Source organism: Schistocerca nitens, chromosome 2 (assembly GCF_023898315.1).
Source record: "Schistocerca nitens isolate TAMUIC-IGC-003100 chromosome 2, iqSchNite1.1, whole genome shotgun sequence".
NCBI lineage: Eukaryota > Metazoa > Arthropoda > Insecta > Orthoptera > Acrididae > Schistocerca > Schistocerca nitens.
This window is the reverse complement of record NC_064615.1, coordinates 229280728-229292111: the sequence shown is the minus strand read 5'-3', so window position 1 is coordinate 229292111 and position 11384 is coordinate 229280728. Positions and strand designations below refer to the sequence as shown.

General features: G+C 51.1%; 1 non-coding gene across 1 annotated transcript; it reads right to left on the bottom strand.

The window, feature by feature from the left end:
- Window positions 1-10594: 10594 nt before the first annotated feature.
- Trnat-ugu (transfer RNA threonine (anticodon UGU)) lies at window positions 10595-10668 on the bottom strand. The gene has a single exon. It is a non-coding gene; the product is annotated as a tRNA-Thr (tRNA).
- Between the last annotated feature and the right edge of the window lie 716 nt (window positions 10669-11384).

Here is an 11384-nt window from a genome sequence, read left to right as displayed (position 1 = left end):
GGCATGCTACGCCGCTCTTCAGCCATAATGGTGACAATAACAGTACAAGAACGGAGAATGAAAATGAACAGAATGATGGGCAAAAAATAGTTGTCACAGATACATAAAAAACACGGAGCCGTTCACACGCGACGATAACGACACTGAAAACACGTTGACACGGCGCACATAACACTGATGAATCCGACGGAACAAGTGAACGTAGAAGCGGGACGGCGGACACTAAAAACACAAAACGACGTCACACACACGAGACACAGAGGGCGATGATCTCCGGAGCGCGAAAGTCCACGTAGCGTGTGCGAGTCCGGGGACCTGCGAAGAGGGGAAGAAGGGTGAGGGCGGGTGGAGAGGGTGGAGAGGGGCGAACATAGATGCCAATGGCTGAGGAGATTGGAGGAGGAGTAGAAGGACAGGGGAGGGGAGGCCCGGGGGAGGAGTGGGGAGAAGGGGAGGAGGGATGGAGGGTGCCCAAAGGAACAGATACAGGAAGAGGGAGGGAGGATAAAAGTTGGTAGGAGGGGTGGATGGAGGGGATGAGGACATCATCAGGGAGGGGGAGCTGGCGGAAGCCACCTTGGGAGAGGGTAAGGAGGGTGGAGAGATGGATACCGGGTGGGACGTGGGAATAAAGGCGCGGCAGCGGGCGGAGGTGGGAGAGGATCGGGGAGACGAGCGGGTGAGGAGGATCGAGTTTATGGGAGGTGTACAGGATCTGTATCCTTTCAAGGAAAAGGAGGAGGTGGGGGGAGGGGATGAGATCGTACAGGATCCGCGTAGGGGAGGGGAGACGGATGCGATAGGCAAGGCGGAGAGCATGGCGTTCAAGGATTTGGAGGGATTTGTAAAAAGTAGGGGGGGGGGGGGCGGGGGAGAGCCATAGCCGGAAGCGCCGAGCTTAAATAGCGGTCAGAAGAGGAAAACCAAAGAGAAAACGCGCACGCCAGCTCGAGCGGGATTACTGCCCCTACTAGATAAGAGAATCACTGGCGTCAACGACTCCTCCACGGCTCACTCACATCATATATACTGACGGGAAAATTAAGTCACGACACCAAGAAGGAGTTGTGCGACATCAATGACAGTTGGTGTGTGTGTTTCTACGTTTGAAAGGTGATGTCTTTTCCAATTTCGCGCCAGTCGCATAAGAGTGTCGTTAGCATCACCACTAGGAGGATGTGAGTCAGGTTTGCCTTAGTTACCGTTGAGACTAGACTTTATGAGCTGATGTTAGTGAAGAATGCCTTTAAGACGACAAAAACGTCATTATCAACACCTCATTGTGTTTGGACGACCTCGGTGTAAGAAGGCTACGAGACGCTAGATGTTCCTTCTGCAGTGTTGCAGAAAGACTTGGCAGAATGTAGCCACCGTACATCACTGCCGACAGCGGTGGTTGAAAGAAGACCGGGCTCCGGACGGCCATGTGGCACTACCGATAAAGGGAAGACCGCTGTGTTCCGCATATGACTCGGGCGCACCGTACTGCATCTTCAGAAACAATCTGAGCAGCAGTTGGCATCACAGTGACACAACGAACTGTCATAAATCGGTTACTTCAAGGACAGATCCGAGCCAGGCGCCCTGTAGCTTGCATTCCACTGGGCCCGCATCTCGTGGTCGTGCGGTAGCGTTCTCGCTTCCCACGCCCGGGTTCCCGGGTTCGATTCCCGGCGGGGTCAGGGATTTTCTCTGCCTCGTGATGGCTGGGTGTTGTGTGCTGTCCTTAGGTTAGTTAGGTTTAAGTAGTTCTAAGTTCTAGGGGACTTATGACCACAGCAGTTGAGTCCCATAGTGCTCAGAGCCATTTGAACCATTGCATTCCACCAACCCTGAATCACCGCCATATGCGACTTCAGTGGTGTCAAGCGAGAGCTCATTGGATGAAATCTGGTTCTGCCTCGGTGCCAGTGATGGCCATGTGTTGGTTAGAAGGAGGCCAATTAAAGTCCAACCAACCTATCTGCGTAGTGGACACACCGGATTTACACATGGAGTTACGGTCTGGGATGAGATTTCATATGACAGCAAGAGCACTCGGGTGGTTGCCCCGACTAAAAATGTTTACGTCAGTCTACTGATTCGGTCTGTTGAGCTGCGATTCGTCAATAGAATTCCAGTGGTTTTTTTTACGGCCGGATAACTCTTGCCCACATACCGCTGTTGTAACCCAACTAGCTCTACAGTTGCCTTGACCTGTTCAATCTCCAGATCTGTCTTCAATCGAGCACAATGGGGCACCATCAGACGACAGCTCCAGCATCATCCACAACCAGCGTTAACCGTCCCTGTATTGACCGACCAAGTGACACAGGCATTGTACTCCATCCCACAACCTAACCTCCAGCACCTGTACAACTCAATGCAAGCACGTTTGCACGCTTGCATGTAACATTCTGGCGGCTACACTGGCTATTAATGTATCAGTGTTTCACAGGTGCAAAGTCTTAGTTCGCGTTTACATTTGTCCAATGTTAAGCACTTCAATAGGTTACCTAGATAAAAATACACTCCTGGAAATGGAAAAAAGAACACATTGACACCGGTGTGTCAGACCCACCATACTTGCTCCGGACACTGCGAGAGGGCTGTACAAGCAATGATCACACGCACGGCACAGCGGACACACCAGGAACCGCGGTGTTGGCCGTCGAATGGCGCTAGCTGCGCAGCATTTGTGCACCGCCGCCGTCAGTGTCAGCCAGTTTGCCGTGGCATACGGAGCTCCATCGCAGTCTTTAACACTGGTAGCATGCCGCGACAGCGTGGACGTGAACCGTATGTGCAGTTGACGGACTTTGAGCGAGGGCGTATAGTGGGCATGCGGGAGGCCGGGTGGACGTACCGCCGAATTGCTCAACACGTGGGGCGTGAGGTCTCCACAGTACATCGATGTTGTCGCCAGTGGTCGGCGGAAGGTGCACGTGCTCGTCGACCTGGGACCGGACGCAGCGACGCACGGATGCACGCCAAGACCGTAGGATCCTACGCAGTGCCGTAGGGGACCGCACCGCCACTTCCTAGCAAATTAGGGACACTGTTGCTCCTGGGGTATCGGCGAGGACCATTCGCAACCGTCTCCATGAAGCTGGGCTACGGTCCCGCACACCGTTAGGCCGTCTTCCGCTCACGCCCCAACATCGTGCAGCCCGCCTCCAGTGGTGTCGCGACAGGCGTGAATGGAGGGACGAATGGAGACATGTCGTCTTCAGCGATGAGAGTCGCTTCTGCCTTGGTGCCAATGATGGTCGTATGCGTGTTTGGCGCCGTGCAGGTGAGCGCCACAATCAGGACTGCATACGACCGAGGCACACAGGGCCAACACCCGGCATCATGGTGTGGGGAGCGATCTCCTACACTGGCCGTACACCACTGGTGATCGTCGAGGGGACACTGAATAGTGCACGGTACATCCAAACCGTCATCGAACCCATCGTTCTACCATTCCTAGACCGGCAAGGGAACTTGCTGTTCCAACAGGACAATGCACGTCCGCATGTATCCCGTGCCACCCAACGTGCTCTAGAAGGTGTAAGTCAACTACTCTGGCCAGCAAGATCTCCGGATCTGTCCCCCATTGAGCATGTTTGGGACTGGATGAAGCGTCGTCTCACGCGGGTCTCCACGTCCAGCACGAACGCTGGTCCAACTGAGGCGCCAGGTGGAAATGGCATGGCAAGCCGTTCCACAGGACTACATCCAGCATCTCTACGATCGTCTCCATGGGAGAATAGCAGCCTGCATTGCTGCGAAAGGTGGATATACACTGTACTAGTGCCGACATTGTGCATGCTCTGTTGCCTGTGTCTATGTGCCTGTGATTCTGTCAGTGTGATCATGTGATGTATCTGACCCCAGGAATGTGTCAATAAAGTTTCCCCTTCCTGGGACAATGAATTCACGGTGTTCTTATTTCAATTTCCAGGAGTGTATTTCCGAAATTTCATCACTCTGTATTAATTATTTTGTCGGTTTTGCGATCTTGTTGTCGGTCAGTGTATTTAGAGGTAACGCCAAGGAGCTACGGAACGATTACGTAAAATCAGTATTAGGCAAGCTGTTTGGAAGACTAAGATTTTGTAGGAAGGGTTCTGCGGAAGTGCTATGGACCAGCAGAGGATTTCGCTGGCATGTCGGGTTGTATTGTTTCAGTGTTCCGAGCCCTTATCAAGGAGTCATGTCAAATAGACTTCGAGTGCACTAAGGATCTCCAAACGGAGTAGTATAGTCGCTACGAAACTGTAGCAGAGATGCTCGGGGAACTCAAGTGGGATTCCTTGGGAGCAAGATAACAAAGTCTTAGCGAAACTCTCTTCGATGTACACACTTTTACAAAAAAAAACGAAGCACACAGTAGCGGAGGAGGAAACGAAATGAAACTTCACGAGGTGAGAGCTTATGTGATATTATTTTAGTGAAAACTCGAGTCGAAGAAAATGGCAGTATGGGCCCGATTTTCAGTATAACCATAGTTATACTGGATGCATGCACTGATTCGGTTGGGAAAGATGTAATTAAGTCGTTGTATGCACTGCTGCAGCATATGATATTACAGTGCTTGTGTTGTTCAGAGCTGCTATGTTCCTTGAGGTTCGAGTCCCGATCCGGTACTAATTTTCATGTCATCATTCCATTATACATCTGATGGTTGCCCACATCCGCAAATGCGAAAGCATTTCATGTCTTTCGTAACGGCTATAGTCGCCACTGTGCCTGTTCCTTCGAACATGCATTCATGTCTGATGTCCGTATTCAGGATAGACACATGGTTGACGACATATGGGAGTACGAATCTGACCGTAAAGCGTGCTCCGATACCCTAATGGTAAGGCGATCACTCTCGAACAGTGGGAAATTAGTATACGAGTCCGAGTCCAGCACAAAATTTTACTGTCGTCACTCCATTATACAACTGGTGATTGTTCACATTCACAACTGCGAGTGCGTTTCACGTACTCCCGAGGCAAGATGGCCATCAACCGTCGTAAATGGTCCTTGATAGCCTGGATTCTGGAAGTGGGTCGGCGATGACGTACGATTTGGTCCCGACGCATGTTCTAAGAGGGACAGATAGGTGATTCTCGTTCGCCACAGGAGTTTTTCACCGCCACGCACACTGTTCATGGAGACACGTCCCAAGCGTGGACGAGCAATGTCCTCTTGAAAAGCGCCCCACGATAATGTTGCATGGGAGGTAGGACATGACGATGCACGATGTGCTTGACTTATTGTTCCGTCTGAATTCCCTCTAGTCACTACCACACCGGACTGAAGTCATATCCGATGGCTCCGCATACCATGACGGCTGAAGTAACACTGCCCTACCTCTCCGAAACATAAAAAATGGGACCTCTCCCCGTGAAACCGCCATACTCTCCATTCGTCAACAGTCCATGCTTCCTAGTCACAACACCACTATATACGCACCCGTTTGTGTTGTAGTGTTAGTGGTAGCCTATGCATGAGGCGGTAATTCCATAGTCCTGTTGCTGCCTGTCTCTCACTACGGTCAATGGTGCGGGACGAGGCCGAGTGTTGCAGGGAATCCGTTATCTGTTCTAGGATGGCAGGAGTAGATTCACATGGTGCACAATACGGCGATGCTCCCTTGTGGTAATTATATTTTGACGACGAGCGTGTCTGCCCTCACGTTCCCATGCCAGATCAACTTCGAGCCAGTGCCCCACAAATCTGAATATTGCACATTTCGACTAACCTGCCAAATGGAGACAACATGAGTCCCATTTCATACTCTGTCAGGTGCTGACTGCGCTGTTTCGTATGAGTACGTGTCATTCACAGCGATCGCTCAGCGTCTCACACCGCTCTCACACCCTTATATGGACATATAGTGGTCTAGTGGCTAGTGTTGCTGCCTCTGGATCATGGGGTCCCGGGTTCGATTCCCGGCCGGGTTGGGAATTTTCTCGGCCCGGGAACTGGGTGTTTGTGTTGTCCTTATCATTTCATCATCGTCATAATCATCATCATCATTTGTGACAGCGTGATTGTGAAAAAAGTGGACTGTGTAAGAATTTGGACTCTGTACGGGCGCTGATGACCGCGCAGTTGAGCGCCCCACAAACCAGACTTCATCATAACACCCCCTTATATACACTGCCGGACTGATAACAAAATTAGACAGCAATAAAACTAATGCATTCTGCTGCCGATTCTGCCTGTTACATAACTGCCGATGATGTGTATTTGGCGAAGATTGTCACCCAACTACGTCTTTTTAGTTGCTACCCTTTTTTTGTCAGACGGTTTGGCCGGCCGCTGTGGACGAGCGATTCCAGGCGCTTCAGTCTGGAACCGCGCGATCGCTACGGTCGCAGGCTCGAATCCTGCCTCGGGCATGGGTGTGTGTGATGTCCTTAGGTTAGTTAGGTTTAAGTAGTTCTAAGTTCTAGAGGACTGATGACCTCAGAAGTAAAGTCCCATAGTGCTCAGAGCCATTTTTTTTAAGAGGGCTTCTGAGCCCAGACATGTCAATATGAACTGTTGCGTACCGGCTATTAGCAGTGGGACTACGGCCCCGTACACCTCTAGCTCGTCTTCCACTCACATCACAGCATCGACGTGCGCGGCTCGACTGATGCCGCCAGAGGACCACTTGGAAGATGATGTGGCACGCCACTGTCTTCAGCGGCGAAAGCAGATTCTGCCTGCGCGGAAGTGATGGTGGTCTGGGCATACGACATAGACTTTCTGAGTGGTGTCTAGTTGAATACATTCGTCCAAGACACAATAGTCCCGCCCCACGTCGTAGGGCCTGGGGTGCGCTAAGGTACAACTCTTGTTCACTATTTTTTTTTATAGGTCGCTAACTACTGCTCGGCAAGTGCAGGACGCTGTTAGAACCATTGTTTTGCCGTTCTTTCAACAGTAGGATGATGTGTTGTTCCAACAGGATAATGCGCGCCCACACTCTGCCCGTGAAATTCAACGTGCTCTACAAGACATACAGCAACATCCGTTGCCAGCACGATTTCCAGATTTGTATCCAGTCGAGTATGTGTGGGATATAATGGGACGAGAAGTGACTCGTGCGACCGTTCAGCCAACAACTCTTACAGAACTACGCGAGCAGGTCGAGCAGCCGTGACATAACATATCCCAAGACAGTATTCGCCATCTGTACGATCGACTCGATTGCCAGAGTCAGTGCCTTCATTGTCACGCATGGAGCGTCCACATGCAAGTATGGGTGTTTCAGCATGGGTCGACGCCTGTACCTCAGAACCGTTTGTGCTGTTGATCTTTAATCATTTCATATACTCCATACGTACTTCCAGAATGAGATTTTCACTCTGCAGCGGAGTGTGCGCTGATATGAAACTTCCTGGCAGATTAAAACTGTGTGCCCGACCGAGACTCGAACTCGGGACCTTTGCCTTTCGCGGGCAAGTGCTCTACCAACTGAGCTACCGAAGCACGACTCACGCCCGGTACTCACAGCTTTACTTCTGCCAGTACCTCGTCTCCTACCTTCCAAACTTTACAGAAGCTCTCCTGCGAACCTTGCAGAACTAGCACTCCTGAAAGAAAGGATATTGCGGAGACATGGCTTAGCCACAGCCTGGGGGATGTTTCCAGAATGAGATTTTCACTCTGCAGCGGAGTGTGCGCTGATATGAAACTTCCTGGCCGATTAAAACTGTGTGCCCGACCGAGACTCGAACTCGGGACCTTTGCCTTTCGCCAGGGGGATGTTTCCAGATGGCAGAAGTAAAGCTGTGAGTACCGGGCGTGAGTCGTGCTTCGGTAGCTCAGTTGGTAGAGCACTTGCCCGCGAAAGGCAAAGGTCCCGAGTTCGAGTCTCGGTCGGGCACACAGTTTTAATCTGCCAGGAAGTTTCATATCAGCGCACACTCCGCTGCAGAGTGAAAATCTCATTCTGGAAACATCCCCCAGGCTGTGGCTAAGCCATGTCTCCGCAATATCCTTTCTTTCAGGAGTGCTAGTTCTGCAAGGTTCGCAGGAGAGCTTCTGTAAAGTTTGGAAGGTAGGAGACGAGGTACTGGCAGAAGTAAAGCTGTGAGTACCGGGCGTGAGTCGTGCTTCGGTAGCTCAGTTGGTAGAGCACTTGCCCGCGAAAGGCAAAGGTCCCGAGTTCGAGTCTCGGTCGGGCACACAGTTTTAATCTGCCAGGAAGTTTCATATCAGCGCACACTCCGCTGCAGAGTGAAAATCTCATTCTGGAAACATCCCCCAGGCTGTGACTAAGCCATGTCTCCGCAATATCCTTTCTTTCAGGAGTGCTAGTTCTGCAAGGTTCGCAGGAGAGCTTCTGTAAAGTTTGGAAGGTAGGAGACGAGGTACTGGCAGAAGTAAAGCTGTGAGTACCGGGCGTGAGTCGTGCTTCGGTAGCTCAGCTGGTAGAGCACTTGCCCGCGAAAGGCAAAGGTCCCGAGTTCGAGTCTCGGTCGGGCACACAGTTTTAATCTGCCAGGAAGTTTCATATCAGCGCACACTCCGCTGCAGAGTGAAAATCTCATTCTGGAAACATCCCCCAGGCTGTGGCTAAGCCATGTCTCCGCAATATCCTTTCTTTCAGGAGTGCTAGTTCTGCAAGGTTCGCAGGAGAGCTTCTGTAAAGTTTGGAAGGTAGGAGACGAGGTACTGGCAGAAGTAAAGCTGTGAGTACCGGGCGTGAGTCGTGCTTCGGTAACTCAGTTGGTAGAGCACTTGCCCGCGAAAGGCAAAGGTCCCGAGTTCGAGTCTCGGTCGGGCACACAGTTTTAATCTGCCAGGAAGTTTCATATCAGCGCACACTCCGCTGCAGAGTGAAAATCTCATTCTGGAAACATCCCCCAGGCTGTGGCTAAGCCATGTCTCCGCAATATCCTTTCTTTCAGGAGTGCTAGTTCTGCAAGGTTCGCAGGAGAGCTTCTGTAAAGTTTGGAAGGTAGGAGACGAGGTACTGGCAGAAGTAAAGCTGTGAGTACCGGGCGTGAGTCGTGCTTCGGTAGCTCAGTTGGTAGAGCACTTGCCCGCGAAAGGCAAAGGTCCCGAGTTCGAGTCTCGGTCGGGCACACAGTTTTAATCGGCCAGGAAGTTTCATATCAGCGCACACTCCGCTGCAGAGTGAAAATCTCATTCTGGAAACATCCCCCAGGCTGTGGCTAAGCCATGTCTCCGCAATATCCTTTCTTTCAGGAGTGCTAGTTCTGCAAGGTTCGCAGGAGAGCTTCTGTAAAGTTTGGAAGGTAGGAGACGAGGTACTGGCAGAAGTAAAGCTGTGAGTACCGGGCGTGAGTCGTGCTTCGGTAGCTCAGTTGGTAGAGCACTTGCCCGCGAAAGGCAAAGGTCCCGAGTTCGAGTCTCGGTCGGGCACACAGTTTTAATCTGCCAGGAAGTTCCATACGTACTGTTGCAACAATAAATCTTGAGTGAAGTGGAAACCTCTAAAAGGGCGTACTAATTTTTTTCCGGTAGTGTAGATGTAGGATTAAAGACAAAAGTTGTTGTTGCGTGTCCGCCACATGGCGAAGCCGCTCTCGGCCAGGAAAGCAGGATATTGTTAGAAACTAGACGGGTATTACTCCTCGGAGGCTTTCAGCAGAGGAAACAGGAACGCTGTTACGAGAATTCGCTCTGGCATTTGTCACGGGTAATAGCCGCAGCGGATGGAAGCTCGAGGAGAACGTTGGCCCCTTCTGGCGCCGCACGCGTCTCGCACGTGGTCGGGCCATTAATAAACACGCGCCATTGCCATCTCCGGCGCCCGGCGTCCCGCGCCGTCGCGACGCCTGGCAGCGGGTGGCGTCCGGCTTCGCCGACACCTGTTCGCCGTCGCACGCTGTCTGGGCCGGCGCCAGTCCAGCGGAAGCGGCGCGCACCTGTGGGAATGACAGCGGAGGAGAATCGAAAGCACTGGAACTGTCCGATCAAAAATATATGAACACACCTGTGTAATGCGGAACTGACCACGAGATGTTACGAGAGGCGGGGAGTATTGTGTTGTCAGTAGAGAAGTAGTAATTGCAGTATGCATTGACTGGGAACGCTCAGTGACTTCAAAGTTGGACCAGTCATTCGATGTCACCTGAGTAACAAGCCCATAAGGGATACTTCAATGCATCTAAAGCTGTCCAAGACGACTGTTGGTGATGTGACTGAAAAGTCGAAACGCGGAAGGACAATCACGGCTAAATCAAAACCAATCCCACCTCATGTACTGACGGATAATGCCTATCGAACATTAGGTGGCGCGGGGGGAGGGGGGGGGGGGTTAGAGGATATAAAAATTTGTGTGAATTAATTGGAAGGAATAAGTCATGAGTTACAAAGTTCTGCAAGCAGTCCAGCTTGAAAATTAATTAAGACATACAGCTAGCACAGTGACCTCTCATGGTGGGTTTAAAAAAATGGGATACAACGCTCGAGCATCTCTTAATGAGGCACAAAACTTCTGTAGTCGGTTTTAAAAAGACGCCTGAGGTGGTGTGAAGGACGACAACAGCGGACAGTGTATGAATGGAAACGCCGTGATGTACAGTGATAAGTAATGCTACATGATAATTAATCGAAACCCTCAGATGCCGACAGGTGTTGCTGATTTACTTCAATGAGGACAGCTGAAAATGTGCGCCCCGACCGGGACTCGAACCCGGGATCTCCTGCTTACATGGCAGACGCTCTATCCATCTGAGCCATCGAGGACACAGATCAATAGCGCGACTGCAGGGACTTATCCCTTGCACTCTTCCCGTGAGACCCACATTCCCAACTGTGCACAATCTACATTCGTAATGTTCCTAATAGATATTTTCCCATCCGCTCGTTACTCGCGCCCACTAAGGAGACGATTCCAGTAAGAGTTCGGGGTACCTGTGCGCATTCACACAGATGAAGGTCAATGTCCGGGTAACCTTTAACTAAATATGAAGATAGTAACTGTTCCCGAAAGAACAGATACCATTGATGGCCTTGCAGCTTCTCTAGGATAAATGATAATTAATCGAAACCCTCAGCTGCCGACAGGTGTTGTTGATTTACCTCAACAACTCGGGTTCGAGTCCTCATTGAGGTAAATCAACAACACCTGTCGGCATCTGAGGGTTTCGATAGGCGGCCGGAGTGGCCGTGCGGTTCTAGGCGCTACAGTCTGGAGCCGAGGGACCGCTATGGTCGCAGGTTCGAATCCTGCCTCGGGCATGGATGTGTGTGATGTCCTTAGGTTAGTTAGGTATAATTAGTTGTAAGTTCTAGGCGACTGATGACCTCAGAAGTCGCATAGTGCTCAGAGCCATTTGAACCATTTGGTTTCGATTAATTATCATTTAGTCTAGAGAAGCTGCACGGTCACCAGTGGTATTTGTTCTTTCGGGAACAGTTACTATCTTCATATATAAATAATGCTACACCCTGTAGCAATC